We start from the raw sequence: 17,758 nt of genomic DNA, 5'->3' as shown, positions 1-17,758 counted from the left end.
CATATTCAACTAAATATTACAAAATTACTAATTCTATTACAAATCACTCCTTACCAATAACATTTTATTTAATTAATTAAATTTATTTTGGGTCATCTAAAAACAACTTTTCAAATGAATCAATATTATTTCAAAACCAATTCAATAATTAATTCACTTCTGTAGTAACATCATTTTCTTAAAATCAAAGTTTGATGACAACATAAAAAGATTTTCTATAAAGGACTCATGAACAAAATGAAACAAACAACTAAAAGCAAAAATTAAAAATATTTTTAAAATATTGATAACTGAACCAAATAACTTCTACCCTGTCAAAGCAAGCAATTTTTTATTGTTTCTATCCAATAACTGTTTTATGATTCCCAATACATATAAAAATCTACACAAAAGTATGACATAATTGCGTGCTGGACAATATGCTGATGCTGAGATATTGTGGTGGATATCATCAGGCTAATCGCCACCCACAGTGATATAAAGTAATTAAGAGAAAACAGAGCAGCCTTAGAATATAAACTGGATGAACAATCTTAAGAAAATACTTAAAATGAAAAATTGAATACAAAATCATCAGAAGAGAGGTACGTATAATTAGTTAAGAAGAGACAAAACACACAAACAAGCATATGAGGTAACAGACAATTTGATGGCAAGTGTCAGGAGGTAAAAGTAAAAAAGATGAGAAGGATGTATAGGTTGCAGAGATGTAGAGAAGAAAATATACACCAAAATCCATTCTGACAGACAGAAGGGTAAAAGTAGAGAAGTAAAATAAGCCATATTGATATGTTTGAATCTTTGTCACAATATATAATTTCCAGGTTCATTTTTTTAAAAGACTTTAAAAGAGCATCTCAAATCAACACTTACATATCTTCTTTAATGTACACTCAAAACATACTTTTTACTGAATGCCACAACTTTCATAATTTATTTTTTTTTCTTTTTTATAGAAAGTTTTTGGATGACAGCAGCTATTAGTTTCTTCTAGATAATTTAAACATAAGTAGAAGCTATACATAGTTTGTCAGATATGAAAGGTAAAAAGTACATATCCTACAAAGACTATTTGAAAATATATCTGCTATAAATAATTTCTTCTCAATATTGTTTTTATAATGATAATTAGCTGGATATCATTTAAATTCAAAGTATTTTAATATAAAACTTCAACAAAATGTATTAAAAGATTTAAAATAACAAAACGAAACTTATAACAATATTCTAAACATTAATAGCTCACTTTCAGGAGGAGCAAGAGGGGGGGGGGCGGAGGAGGATATAGACAATACATAAAATAGACGGAGCATATAGGAAAGTTTAGGAAAATTTTGTGACACAAATTAAAATCTAGTAATGTGTTAAACAAAGATGATAAACCAACTTATAATATGAAAGAAAAGGTTGATAGGGGGATGGCATATACTGAAGACTTATATGGAGGAAATGAATTAGAAACTGGTGTCACAGAGAAAGAAGAGGAGGTCAAAGGGGATGAAAAGGGAGTACAAGACTGAGTCTGAATTTAAGAGAACATTAAAAGATTTGAATGACAGAAAGACTCTTGGGAGAGACAGGATACCTGCAGATTTACTGCACAGTGTAGGTGAGGAAGCAATAGATAGATTATACAAACTTACAATATTTACAAAAAAAGGGGAAGTTCTGCCAGACTTCACAAAGAGTGTTATTTTCATGATACCAAAGAAAACAGGAGCAAATAAATGAGAAGAATACAGAACAATTAGCTTAATTACTTGTGCATAAAAAATATTAACTAGAATTCTGTACAAAAGAATTGAGAGGAGAGTGGAAGTGTTAGAAAAAGATCAGTTTGGTTTCAAGAAAAGTGTAGGGACAAGGGAAGCAATTTTAGCACTCAGATTAATAGTAAAAGGAAGATTAAAGAAAAACAAACCAACATACTTGGCATTTATAGACTTAGAAAAGGCATTTAATAACGTACACTGGAATAAAATGTTCAGCATTTAAAAAAATGTAGGGTTCAAGTATAGAGATAGAACAACTGCTAACATTTACAGACACCAAACTGCCATAATAATAATTTAAGAACAAGAAAGAAGCAGTAATAAAAAAGGGTGTCAGACAAGGATGTTCCCTACCACCATTACTTTTTAATCTTTACACATAACTAGCAGTTAATTATGTTAAAGAACAATTTAGATCCAGAGTAACAGTACAAGGTGAAAAGATAAAGACGCTACGATTTGTTGATATAGTAATTCTAGCTAAGAGTAAAAAGGATTTAGAAGAAACAATGAATGGCATGGATGAAGTCCTACACAAGAACTATTGCATGAAAATAAACAAGAACAAAACAAAAGTAATGAAATGTAGTAGAAATAACAAAGATGGACCACTGAATATGAAAATAAGAGGAGAAAAGATTATGGAGGTAGAAGAATTTTGTTATTTGGGAAGTAGAATTACTAAAGATGGACGAAACAGGGGCGATACAAAATTCCGAATAGCACAGGCAAAACGACGAGCCTTCAGTCAGAAATATAATTTGTTTACATCAAAAATTAATTTAAATGTCAGGAAAAGATTTTTGAAAGTATACGTTTGGAGCGTAGCTTTTTATGGAAGTGAAACTTGGACGATCGGAGTATCTGAGAAGAAAAAATCAGAAGCTTTTGAAATATGATGCTACAGGAGAACGTTAAAAATCAGTGGATAAAGTGACTAATGAAGAGTGTTGCGGCAAACTGATGAAGAAAGAAGCATTTCGAAAAATATAATTAAAAGGAGGAGACGACTTATAGGCCAAATATTAAGGCATCCTGGAATAGTCACTTTAATATTGGAGGGACAGGCAGAAAGAAAAAATTACACAGGCTGGCAACACTTGAAATATGTAAAAAAAATTGTTATAGGGATGTAGGATGTAGGGGGTACACTGAAATGAAATGACTATCACTAAATAGGGAATCTTAGTGAGCTGCATCAAACCAGTCAAATGACTGAAGACAAAAAAAAAATTATCATTCTATTTTAAAAGTGGGTCAAAAATGTCCAAGTATTTAACTTTTTTTTAGTCTTTCTAAAAACAGACATTGGCAGGTTTTGTCTCCAGTTAAATCGTACTCTGATCTGATTAATCTGTTGGTGTTTACAGAATTTGGCAGAATGCATTACATCTTTCTAGGAGAAAGCAAAAAATATGAACATGGTGTTATCAAAAAAAAAAAAGTAACAATTAATCAAATTAAGTTTAAAAATGCCATTTATATAGATTAAAAAAAGAATTGGTGAAATAGTAGAACCTTGAGCTAAACCAAACTATGCAAGACATTTTTTAGTAGTTTTTTTTTAATTTAGGGTAAGGATCTGAGACCTATTACTTAAATAGCTAGCTAATGAACATTTTTAATGGTATGCCAAGGAAACCCATATTTTCCATCTTTTATAGAACCCTTGATTGGGGCATCAAATCAAATGCTTTAGCTAAGTCTAGGAAGATAGCTAGATTTTATACTTGTCTTTAAATTATTTGTTACAATTTTTACGAACTCAGTTTAGCATCCCCAATACTTATTTCCTTTTGAAATACAAATTAATTTGTATTTATATTTGTAATTTATATTTATTTATATATTTTTTTCATTATTTTAGATAGGCTGCCTAATAAACTTATAGGACAGTAATTTTCAGGCATCAATTTGTCACCAGATTTAAATATAGGAATTGTTAGCAATTTTAAAATCAAGTGGAAAATGACCACTTCAAAACATTTGTTTGTTATTAATATTAACGATTCTGCTATGAAAGCAGCTATTTTTTTTAAACAAATATTATTTATGTTATCAACCCTAGAAGAGGAATTGTTTTTTTAAAAAGTTAGTTGTCTAAACTATTTTGTTTGCTTTAGTCAGATACATAACATAAGATTTATCAGAATTTGTAGTTGAATCCCTATAATTAAAATCATTCTGGATATTACAATCTTCTATTAATAATTGTTCAGCATACCTCTTCCCTACCGACGAAAAATATTCATTTAAAGTTTCAGGGTCAATATCTGGATCACAACTTTAACGTTTTATATCCAGCATCTAATTTATGCATACCCAGTTTTTTTTATTATTTCCCTAACATGTTAAGATTTTTATTTTTTTAAGTCCACAATTTGACTTTCCTAATTAATTTGTTTATAAATTTCTGCACCTACTATATACTGCTTGTAATACTGTATTAAAAGTCTGATTTCTGGGAATTCTATGCACTTTATCACATTTTCTAATAGAAGTTAAGCCAGAGTTTATTTTTCAAGGGTTTCTGTTTATTTGATAAGGGTATTTTATCTGTTGCAGTTTTTATGTGAATAGATTATCACCAATAAACGTTATGCATCTTATTTTTCGTTCCCCCTTACTTAATCCTTCTTCTGTTTTTTCTAATATATTCCTTATCATATCTTCAATGTAAATGTTATGTCCTTTAGAGAGCTTCTTTGCCTACACCTCAACCTAGACCCACCCAGTCAGTCATATTCTTATATACTTTAATTGCTGCTGTTTGTCTCATGTATAATTCTTTAATTAAACTGAAAAAATCGTAATTAAAAGGATCAATTTGGAGGTTTGATGGGAAAGTTCATCTTGTTCTGTTTTATCTAACCACACAAACCTTTTCCTTCTGTGGAGTTCTCAAATGTAAAAGAGATTGTAGAGTGTAGTGAATGCAAAAATTGTTTTCATCCTGTGTGCACTAAACTGGAATGTATTAAAAAAAATTCACAAGCTAGAGCAGCATGGAAATGTGACAAATTTTTATTTGAGAAAGACTGCCAATTTGAAAGTAAATTTGTTAAAATTTTAGAAACTATAACATCCTTACGTGGGTATCTGACTTCTATGTTTTAATACAAAACTTTATGAATTTAACCAAAAATTAGAAAAGTTAAATAGATCAAATGAATTTATAAATCTCACCTTGATTGACTTACCATTGACAAAGATGAACTAGAAAAAAATATGAAGGTTTGGAAAATCAAAATGTAGCATTGTCAAAAAAATAAAACTTATTTGGAAGGAGAAATTCTTGTTCTACAATACTCTAGAATGAATGATATTGAAGTAGTTGTTATAGCAAAATCAAAAGAAGAAAATTTACATTTTAGAATGTATAGCTGATTAACAGCCTGATTCCATAAGGTAAAGGTATCGATAAACTGAAAATCATTTTCCACATATTTAGATATAAGATAGGCATTTTTTTATTTTGCCATAGGTTTTCATATCCACCACTATTGAATCTATGTTTACTTTCTTAATCATATCTAATTTGTAACAGTTCTTCTTGGCAAGTTGTATTAGCCTCTTCAATATTTGCAGTAAAAGAGTTTTTCATCCAGTCATACACCTTCAATTTCAAAATACCTTCAAATCGTTTTTCCATGTCCAATTTAAGTTCGTTGAGGTGGCTACTAAATCTCTCAATATCCTCTGAAGTTACATTAACTTTTATAGAATATAATTTAGGAAACTGATGAAATTCTCTCTTCAATAGATTACAACAAGGTAATTCAAGTTTGTCAATAAATAATGACACAATACTTTGGCAACCTATAAGATTTTTATTAGCTCCTTGAAGCTGCAAATTGACAAACTATTTAAAATATCTGCCAAATAAAAGGCATAATTCTTTACTGTTTTTAACTACTGACACAGATTGGTCTCATTATTGCTTTCAAAAAATTGTATGACAATATCGTATAATGCTAGAAAATGAGGCAACGATGTACTCTTTGACAGCAACTGGAATTATGTGTGCTAAAGCAACCTAGTAAAATCTTCATTATTGTCCTGACAAAGCTGTCGAAATATTCTATTATATTTTGCATTGGATTTGATCTTATTTACAGCTTGAATTAAAATTGTTAATGTTGAATGGAGACTTGTACTTAGATATTTTCCTACAAGATCTTGTCTGTGCACCACACAATGTATACATAAATCATTTGGTACTTCTTCCTTCAAATAAGCAACAAATCCACAATAGCAAACTATCATTGATTGTGCTCCACAAGTAGCGCATGCAACAATATTATTAAATGGAATATTATGTTTTGTAAAGTAAGATTTCACGGTATTAAATGTACATAATCCTCTTATATCTGTAATGAGATTTATTGCAAATAACATTTCTTCTTGTAAAGTATTGTCTTCATCAAAATTACATATATGCTATCAATAAAGCATTATTATATGCAATGGTAGACTTGTCCAGTTGCATGAAAAATGAAGTTTTGAAGAATAGTTTATAAGTTTTTTCAACATTAACTGCCATTTCTTCAATTCATCACTTTACTGTACTATTGCTTAGGAGCAACATTTTTAAAATTTCTGGTATATCCTGATGCATTACTGTTGAGATAATTCTTTTATAGAGGGTATTATTACAGTTTCTCCAATACTATATAGCTTTTACCACTTTTGGAAACTAATTGTGAAATGATAAGTGGCAATTAATCCATCTTCGTTCGCTACATGTTGTTTTTTAAATGATGCAACAATTGTTGAACAATTTAGAAATTTTGTATATATTTCCTGAAAATATTCAATGGGCTTGTCCTTATCACTTGGATGCTTTGTAGAAAGATGTTCCTGCAATTCAATTGACTTCATTGCCGCATTGCATAATGTTTTATGACTCAATAAGCACACTGGACGTTGTTTATTTACAACAGATTCTATGAAACCCACCTTCAGATACTCTGACAAATAGCCATGAATGTATTTCTTTTTTTGAGACATGGGCTCACAATATTTTGTTTGAAGCTGTAGGAACATGCCACTCTCATAAATCTAACTGCGTACTGACCAGTGGCTATTCTGGGACGGGGCGCTGTTGTTTGTGGTTACACTATAGTGCCATTTAGTTTCACTTACGTAGCATGAACTAAGCTTATGCACGGGCAATACAAATAGTATATTTTCTGAAATTTTAATTATCACAGGGAATGTTATAAAAACCTAATGAAAATGTTTTTAAATAATGCTATGAAAATTTTTTAAAATATCAATTAAATTAAAAAATAAGGAAAGTATTACAGTATCAGACACAACCCCTGTCGCCCACCATGAAAGCTGCCCACTAGTGGGCAGCAGGGACCGGGTTGTTTATATTGATGTCATATTGTTCACATATGTAAAAAAATTTTACACTTTAATTTTAACTTAATTAATTTATCTTTATAATTTTAAATAATTTTTTATATTTTACGTCTTGTTTTGATTATAATTAAAATTTTTTATTTAAATAAAAGTTTTAAATTTTTATAAGCTTTTAAAGTATGATAAGTTAAATTTAGTTTCAAAATTTTTAATAAGATTTAATTAATTTAAAAATATTTTTAACATAAAATTATAACTGAATAAGTGGTATGATATCATGGATTGCGAGTTTATGATGTTTTTTGAAATATATATATATATATTTATTTCAAAAAACAATTAAAATATCGAAAACATTATATATATATAATGTAGCTGATAATCAAGTTTGAAAAGCACTTCTGCTTATGCAATGAAATAAGATAGGTCATCTAATTTCAATTATTCTGTATTTGAGGTTGATCTATTAGATATAAATTAATATATATATATATATATATAATTTTTTGTTGTTATAGTTAAAGATCTCAAAATGTATTTTTGAGGGGAAAATTGTGATGCAGAAAATGAATAGAGTGTAAAGTCGGCAACTATAAGACAATAGAATCAGCTGATAAAACAGTTGTTAACTCCATTTATCTTGTCACTTTTATGTACTACAATTAGCTAATGCATTTATCATTCATATGTGTATACTGTATTATAAAAACATTATCTTGGGTGGGAAGATATGTAATCTTATGTAATGAATAACTGCTACTAATATGGAGTACTATTTAATGAAAAATCACACTGATAATTTTATTTATGTTTAACTAAGTATTTTATTTATGTTTACCTGTTACGAAGTACAACTTGAAAGTAAGTTAACAAAGCACCACCAATAATTTACATTAATCCAAATAAATTTACAAAACATGGAAACTCTTAATGTTAGTAATCACAGATACAGCAGGCCAGTGAAAAAATGGAGAACATTTATGTAAATCTATCTATGTATCTCAATCAATGGTACAATGACCTCCCAATCCTTAACCAAACCTAATTCAAAAAATGTAAAGCTAAAATACTGAGCAACATTAATAATTAGAACTAATAACAACACACTCAAGTGACCTACAATATTCCTAAATGATCTTAATGCAGAGCTTAACCACATAGCTAGATTTTAATACAGCATACCAAGCACCTGATATGATATATCTTCAAAACTGGTTGCCATTAATGACAAACATCATACATGTCAAATAGAAACTTATATGAAACTATTAGAAAATTAAAAAACTTAAATTCTGGTTGGTGAATTTTGAATGAATTTAATTAAATCTGACTACAATGGGCACAATTCTACATTTCAGTAGAGAATTAAACTTATACTTTTTCTTTGTACTTTATTAACTTTTTTTATTAATCAAGGAACTTCTTAGCATAAAATGACATTTTTTGATTAATCAATATTTAAAACAATACAAAAATTAACAAATATTTATCATTTATTATAGTAGAATCTACAATCTACCACCTTCAATAACATATAAGCAATTTAAATTTAAACATCCTTATTACTTTAAACAATTAATCATTATATAGTGCTCAAAATTTTCAATTTTCAACTCTCACATACATCTATAATTATCTAATTTTAAATAATTATGCTTGTGAACAGATTATTAAGTATGATGTTCTTAAAAAAAATAATAAAATGTTCTATGCAAAAAGTAAAAAAATATTCTACATAATTCAACCAAAAAACAAAAATACACTAAGCAAACACTATAGAAAACACATCAAATATGGTTAATAAATAAAAGGTACAATTTTTTTATGTTAAAGGACATTTTTAAAACAATAGCATGATGCACAATGTGAACATATTCTCAGTAATCAAACCAGTTTGAAATCGTGCTTTCTACTGTTTTAATAATTATGTAAAACAATACTTTTCCTAATTATATACTTCTTTTTTTATAATTTTGTGTTTATTTTTCAAATATTTATCATTTATTTCTTTTAAATTTGAATTAATCAACGTACTTACAATACTACACATTATTTCATTTAGCTTAATTTACAGACAGTCTAGAAATGTATATCTCATTACAATATAATCATAATTTTAAGCTATTTCTATTCATAATTAATGCACTGGAAAAGTTTAAATTAGGCAATGATTATTAATATTTTTTTTTTATAAAAACACCAACCAAAATAATTTTGACAATTTAACAAGACTGCAGTGGATAATGATGCAGGACGGTATAGTCTTTACGAATGGCACCACTTTGGGCAATTCCAAATGGCATAATCTCAACATGCATCATAATTTTAAAAATGTTGCCTTTTACTGGAAAAGATCCAAAGATCCTTATATACAATTCGAACCTAAACTAATCATACAACCTTATTACTGTAAAGTAACAGTTTCAATATTGGCATTGTATAATGTTATAAAAGAAAAATCTTTAACACGAAAGAAGCCACAGATGTTAATAATTCAAGGAATAAGGGAAAAATAATCTTAAAAAAAGTTGTTATATAGGGGAAAAATCATGAAACAGATTTTTACATTTTCTTATGTCCTCTATTCAGTTAATGAGTTTTTTAAGATTAGCTAATTAAAGTACTTTACATTATATTGTGTTAGTAATTAATAATCATATGCTTTTATTTTGGTAGTAAAGTATTTTAGATAATTTTGTCTTTCCAAAGCTTTTTTGCAGAGACTAGAATTTGCCTTTTAAAAAGCACAATATTGGCATTCAATTTTTTTTTTTTGTAAGTCTATATTATTGTAGACTTAAAGGCTTAATGATTAAATTATCCAGAGTAATGGTTACTGCACATGCAAAGGTGAAAAAACACAAATACCTAATACTTCCCAATAGAAAATCTATAGATGTAATATTTTACAACTTCGGCTTTCAAGAGTCATCAACATTATTAACAAGTATCTGACTGTCAAAACTGCTACTTTTAAAAGATATTTTCATTGTTTCAAATTGTTCCATTAGTAGTAGAAATAAAGGCTGAGAATATCAAAGAGATTTTCAAAAAAAGAAAACTGCAAAAACTAGTTTTACAATAAAACTTGAAATGCATTCATTTACTTCCTACACAAACTTTTCCATTTCTTACAACACAACAAATAAAATCTAGAAATATGGTGAAAATACTCAATCAAGTAAAAAGACCACGCTCCATGGATAACACGGTAGTAGTAATAAACAAGGTTACTTAAAAAGTAACAACGTTAGGTTATGGAAGTAACGGTCAAAATAGTAGGTCATCTAAAATAAATGGTAAGAAATATGAATAGGAAACTACATTTAAAATACTTGATCGATTTATAGAAAAACAGGTAAAATTGTAAACGTAATAATTTAAACAACGTAAACAAGATCTAAAACACTTCAATTGCGACTCTATTCTGGAATTAATCCACTTCCTCAAAACGAATTAACGTTCATATTTCAAAATATATAACCAATAATTACAAAGTAGAACTGTATATCATCAACAAATATAACAAAACAAATCTTAAAACAAGGCCAACGGTTTTTTTTAAACAATATTGTACTAATAAAAATAATAACTAACCTAAGTTAACTGGCTAAAGAAATAAATACGCTAAAAACTTTGGTAAGTAATTGTACTACATTAATTTACATTACCTATAGACTTTTAAAAATAAATCCCAAAACGGTAAAAATAAGGAATTCATCCCAGACCACTAAACACGGCCGAAGTCGGGACGCACGACTAGTACCGATTTGTCCCAAAGCTTGGAGTACAAAATTTTGCCGTTCCAAAGAGGATAATCAAAGAGCTGATGTAAAAAAATACAATACCGTTACTCGTATTAAACTGTTCAAACTGTTTATAACTTTAATAAAAAAAAACTGACAATATATATTTAAACAAAATAATATATGTATTAGTCTCCTTCTTTCAATATTAGGTAAAATTTTCACCTCATTACACTTAAGAAATATTTAGGACGAGCGGTAGTTAAATTTTGAATAACAAAGATAAGATTCACAGGTAATATTCAAAACAGAAAGTGAATAAAAAAAGTTGAGAACTCTTTATAAACTGCTGGAAATTTATCTTAAAAAATCATAAAACCTGAAAGTTGCGTTATCCAGAGTTTATTTTTTTAATATACGACTGAATCAGATTAAAGAATGATTAAATTTTTTTTATTAACTATAAACTAGTTTACTCAATTTAAAATAGTAAAAATGCCAACAATAACATCAGTAAGACTTCACTTCCATTTACATTCATACATAACATCGCCTGAAGTAATACCTTACAGTGATACCAGAGGCTATACAGAAAAAAGGGAGAGAGTAACTCATTTGAGATAATTAATAAACAACCTTACATCATAAGTAATCAGTAGTTTTAAAAACCGAATAAGTAATATCATTTAAGGAAAATGAACATTTATCATAAATGCCATAAATATGTTATGATAATTTATCATACATTCTAAGCGAGTGATAGTTCTCACATAATTAGAAATAAAACAACAAAATTTCAAGAACTGCATTTCAGCAATCTAGAAAATGAAATTGGAGAAGCTATGAATCAGATGTAATCAAAGAAAATATGCCAATTTTAAATGTATTCAAAGATTTAAGGAAATATGTAAAGAAAAAGTACATATGATGTAAAATCCCCCCCTAATTTTTTTTACAATTTGGACCAACGGCATATCTATTTTGGACAAAAATTTTATCTTTTAGCCTATTCTAAAATTTTGGTTAGCACCTTGTTGGATCTAACTTTTAAATGGTGCTATGGTAATATGTACACATCATTTATATGTAAAATTTGACGGTGAAAACTGTGCATCAATATCTGTCTTCTAAGAGGTACTGACTGTGAGTGCTTCTTTAGTCACTCTGTGGCCTTCAACAATAATAACAAAAAAGATTCATGAAAATTTATTGATAAATTTTACATTCACTAATTTTCTCTCAAAACTCTTTGGCCTAAATCATCAGCATTCATATTATTCAGTAACTTAATAGTATTTAAGTTTGGCATAGTTAAAATTTTTCTTTTTCTTTTGGTACCTGGTAAATATCACTTCATCTCCATTACTGATTTGATGCATCCAACACTAAACTGCATTATGGCTCTGCTGTTATTCATTGATTGCAACTTTACAAGAGCTGTATATTTGAACACATTATGGAAGGAAACTCTGCCAGCAATAAGTGCACCACTTCATTTCAATACAGAATTCTAAAATGTTGAATTTTGGAAAATGGGTAGGTTAAAGAGGATACGTTCAATGGAATGGCCAGCATGTTCTCCAGATCTTCTGTCAGTAGAATTTTTCTTTTGAGGCTACTTAAAGTCCACTGTTTACGAAGCCTTTATGCAAAAATTAAAACCTTATGAATAGAAATAATTATGCATGTCAGTTTTTATCATTGATATGCTTACAAATTTAAAAGAACATTTCAAGATAAAATATATTACTGCCAGAGGTTGGAGGATTGCATTATGAGCGTTTGTCCTCTTAAAAATATTAACTTAAAAAACTAATAAAAATTTCAGTTTTTTATTAATGTCAGCAGTAAAACGTAATAAAAATGACTTTTGCTTTACAAAAGCAGTGATTTTTATTTTTATCTAATTTATTTATTAGTCAAAATACGCATTTAAAATTAATACATAAAACACCTTCAGTTAGTATACTTTTTAATGGCTAATAACTTGAAAAAAAATAAATATTGATATGTGGTATTTACATCCAAAAGAGGCATGGCATTGATCAGGATTTTCTAAATTAACAATTGAAGAAAAAATAGGGGAACTTTCATTTTACACTCTCTCCTAACTTATTCTAATATTGCCATAGAACAAATTATAACGAAAGACTCAGAATTTTTAAAAATTAAGCTTCTAAAAAACAAAAAATCTTTCTGATATTGATGTACCCCATCTAATCCTGAAATATTACAGGAAACAAACAGTAGGCACATTAGTAAGCTTAATTAATGCCATGCTTCAAGCAACAGTAGGTCCTAAATAATAGCCAAAATTAAACCTTTACATAAAAATTATGATAAACAAGAACAGGAAAAACAGAACTACAAGTTTGCTTCCATCTTTTTCAAAAATATTTTAAAGGGTAGTGGTTAATAGTTTGGAGTCATCTAAATGAAATCAGTAGCAAAACAATGGATTTAGAAAACATCAATCTACTTAAAGAGAGAATTAATACTAACCTAAAAAAGGTCAAAATCTAAAAAAAATGATGCAATACATTCAGAAGATCTTTTTAGATCAATCCCTTTAGATGTAAGTAAGGCTTTTGACTCTGAACACCTACAAAAATTGGAGAAGATAGGTAAAATAGGTATGATTTAGATCATATCTTGCAGGGAGCAATCAATGTATATGAATTATGCGAGGCAGAAAGAATGGTTAGAAATCATCAATCCCATTTTGTCTAAGTTTGAATATATATTGATGAGCTACCATTAGTGACTAAAAAAAATACCCAGTATTTTACACATCTGATAAAATTCAATACTAACACAAATATGTTAAGACAGATTATTTGCTTTCATAGGAGTCATTCAACATATCAATCAGTGTAATTTAGCAAATAGTAACAACTGCAATTTTACAAGCGTTAAATACAAATATAGCAAACAAAAAAATAATTCTGTCATTATAAATAATAATTTATTAACGTTATTACAACTGAGGTGGCAAGATGTAATGATTGATCATAACTTCTATGGAGTGGGCATGTATGTTGCATTTGCAAATAAAAGATAAGCTCAAATATTTCTTCAGTTCTCAATATTGATTGGGGCATCAATAAAATGAAATTTTTGAAATAGGTTTTAGGGTACAACAGAAAGCCATTAGATACACGACTGGAAGTAGGAAACATTTAGTTGTCTTTTAAAAACATAAAATGAATGATAGCTTCATCATTAATTATTTATGATGCAATAATCAGCTGTCAACAAGCAGATTTTAAAAGAAATCTAGACTCATAATTATAACAAAAAATGGAACAAGTAGATTTGTAGAAGTCTGTAGAACATTAATCAAATATAATCCAAGATGACTTAGGTTTTATAGAGGAATGTAGAGCCAAATTTTATGAAAAATCACCATACAATATTGATAGAAAGCTTTTTATAAAAAGATTAACATAATTTATAGTTGAAAAATGTTTTTACTCTTCTGAAAAATTCCTTTCCTTTCTCCAGTCACAAGTAAATTAGCTAGTTGAAGGTTTAGATTTACTAGATCTTGGATACTGGTGTTCTTTGGTGATTGGGTTTCAATTAATCACACATCTCAGGAATGGTTGACCAGACTACACTTCATTTACATTCATACATTACATATCGTCCTCTGAAGTAATACTTTGTGGTGGTTCTGGAGGCTAAACAGAAAAAAGGGAGGTTTAGGAGATTAGAGGATAAAATTTAATTTTTAACTAACCCTATACTGAACACTGAGCCACCAGAGGGTGGTATAAATCCCCACCTAAAAAAAATCAAACAAGATATTGGGAACAATTAAAATTTACTAAAAAAATGCATCATAAATTAAACTTTACAGTTTGAACAAAAACCAGTTATAAACGAACATTTTTCACCTCACAATCATAAAAAACCATCCAAGAAAAATACCATTATAAAATTTACAGGAAACCCGACAGATATATTAACTTACTCCACATTATCCAGTAAATCTGTGCTACCTGAAAATCATACAGAAAATGTAATAAAATACCTGCAACGTACAATTGGATATAAGAACATACAAACATCCTACAAGGACATTTCCCGCAGAGCTGATTAACAATCTAATAAGATTTCCTGGAATGTTATATGGCAGTCCGAAATTATTATACAAACAAATGTTTCTGGGTGATATCCCAGGGATGAACCTACATAATATGTATGGAACATTCTTGGGATCTGATATTTGTAGTTTAAGGGATCTGGTTATAGGATCCCAAGTTCATCCTCAGGCTATGACATTCATGCTACACAGAGTAACCATGGGACATCAAATTGACCGTTAAATGAAGATTTATTATGACGGTTGTTTTTATTTTTGTAAATTATGTAACTGAAATCTCTGATGGTATTTGTAAATACAAAGTGAATTACATATTTATCTATACTATTATACAAAGAGGAAGAGGGTTTTTGTTTGGGATAAAAAATGTATATATAAGTAGTAATGAAGATTTGCCAATTGAAACATAAACTTTTGAGTCTTTTATCACTGTGTGAGCTGGGTTTGAACTGAGTGATTCGAATCAATCGAATGAATAATATTACAAAATAATAGAATTAAATTTACGTTAAATAAAATAATATTAAATAAATTTTAAAAAATTTCTGTTTATCATCAATGGACTTCTCATGGAGATTGCGTGCGAGGCTAGATCAATGATCACCACCATCTGGTAACAAACAGGGTGCCCCTGAGATGTTCCAATATCTCTGGAAACAATAATCTGATTTTCAAAATTCAAATGGGGTATTTGTTAGTAGGTTGAAGGCTACCTTTTGCATGCATCAGGTACACTCTTGATCTAACAGATCATGGTTATTCGGAAATGTTATCTAAAAATGAAAAACTATTAAAACATGTAAATAATTAATAATCTGATACGGTGCTGCAATTCTCATTCAGGTCACTACATGGCGAACAGTTAATTCCAATGTTCTTTTCTTACAGTGAGCTGCACCTAAGAAATTTTTCAGTAGAGGTCTTATTGAAATTGAGAAAAACATATCATGAGCAATTCATAATCAACACAAAGCAAAAACTACTGAATAAACTGATGAAAATTATACATGTTCTTAGGGCGTAACTGCACACTAAGAAAGATTTTTTGAAATTTTGAGTTTAAAGGGGTAAATGGAAAAACAAATTATATCAGCTTGATTTTTGGTGTGTGTAATCTTTATGTAAATAAAAAAATGTTTAAATTTCTGAAATTCAACCTTAAAGGGGGTGAAAAAGGTAAAAAAAAAATTTTGAACAATGGTTGTAAATTTTCCCAATTCTGACTATACTAAACAACATTTCAGTAGATTTGGGCTTGCAAATATTCTTTAGATAAATATTTAAAAATCATTTTAAGGTTTTTTTATGAGGTGCAAAGGAAAATGGCTGAGCCATAGCACCGTTGCTATGGCTCAACCAACACAGCCACTGCCATCGTTACTGTACATGTGTGACTGGTTGTACCTGCCTCTGGTTACTTGACTAAAAAACAAAATAAAAAAATTGATTGCTACAGGAAATGTTAAGTAACTATATAGCACGACAGGCGAAAATGCGACAGGGAGCTAGTTATATATATAATAATTATATTAATTACATAATATTATCATTAAAAGAAGTATTTCAATAATTCAAAGGAAATTTAATGGCAGTTGGCTAAGTGTGGTAGGAACTGAAAATGTTCCATAACATTTTCAGTTATGGAGCTGAAAATGTTCAATTATTGTTATTTTGTTAAATCATAAGATATATCCATTTAATCAACAAGAAAACTGAACATTTTTACAACTCTTAAGAACCTAGGTTTATTAACTCTCCCTTGAAATTACGATATAAAGATACAGATTTATAAAATGCTCTGGCAGTGTAATGTATTAGTTAACATTTATCTTGAGGATTTTGTATGAAAGCTCCAAAAATCCATTGGAGAATCTATTTTTCTTGGGATTTGTTGTAGAGTATTGTGAGTATGTATATTCCACTTATTTGGTAGAATATAAGAGATTATTAAGTGTTATTAAGAATCAGAAATAACCATATCTCAAGAATATTCGATAGACCAGAATAATTCAGAATATCCGCTGTATATCCTCCACATCCTGGGATGGGTCTTTTCATGTCCCTGGGATGTCAGATAATCATATACTAAACAAAGCATCAGAAAAAACACCTCAAATTTAAGTAAGCTCAAAACAGTTTAAATTTCAAAAGAAAAAAGAATTGTACACAAAATATAATCAATAAAAAAACGCATTGCCCCGAAATATAAATTGAACTGCACAAAGTTTTTATAGAGCAATAAAACGCAGCTTCTAAGAAATTTAAAACACAGTTTCCGAAAAGAAACCATAAGTAAACAGTTAAAGCAAGCTAAACATTTTTCTTATATAACAAAAATAATCACCTCCTCACATACTTGAAACAATGAATCTCAGTTATGTTGCGATTCACTAATAAAGATACAGACAGTGGGAAAATAAGAAAGAATTTTAAATGATTACAAATGGAACAACAATGGGATTAAATTAATTTCATAGGAGAAAAGAGATTGCCAGTTTCTGAAGTATTAACTGACAAGAAATACTCAATGCATACCTCTAGATGATAAAATGCTATTTATTAAATAATATTCATAGGTCCTGAATACGATACAAGAATCTGTAAAAACTACACACGAGCATTGAACATTTAAAAATATATTTTGGGGGTAGAATAGTTACTTAGAAAAAACAAAATAACTATGTTTGGGGAGTTGAGAGTTTAGTGTTGGAATCACAGTTAATGAGTCTCTATTCCTGATAACAATAATATATATTGTGATA

General features: G+C 28.7%; 1 protein-coding gene across 1 annotated transcript in view; it reads right to left on the bottom strand.

The window, feature by feature from the left end:
* The window catches only part of Marf1 (meiosis regulator and mRNA stability factor 1-like protein), a 146,027-nt gene extending 135,110 nt beyond the window's left edge, over nt 1–10,917 (bottom strand). Inside the window, exon 1 of the mRNA XM_075375513.1 lies at nt 10,814–10,917. The gene's annotated coding sequence lies outside the window, so the exon portion shown is untranslated. The remainder of the gene's footprint in view (nt 1–10,813) is intronic.
* Between the last annotated feature and the right edge of the window lie 6,841 nt (nt 10,918–17,758).

The sequence above is a fragment of the Lycorma delicatula genome, chromosome 9, assembly GCF_047948215.1.
Source record: "Lycorma delicatula isolate Av1 chromosome 9, ASM4794821v1, whole genome shotgun sequence".
Taxonomy (NCBI): domain Eukaryota; kingdom Metazoa; phylum Arthropoda; class Insecta; order Hemiptera; family Fulgoridae; genus Lycorma; species Lycorma delicatula.
Note: the sequence above shows the minus strand (reverse complement) of the source record. Positions and strands in the feature narration are given on the sequence as shown.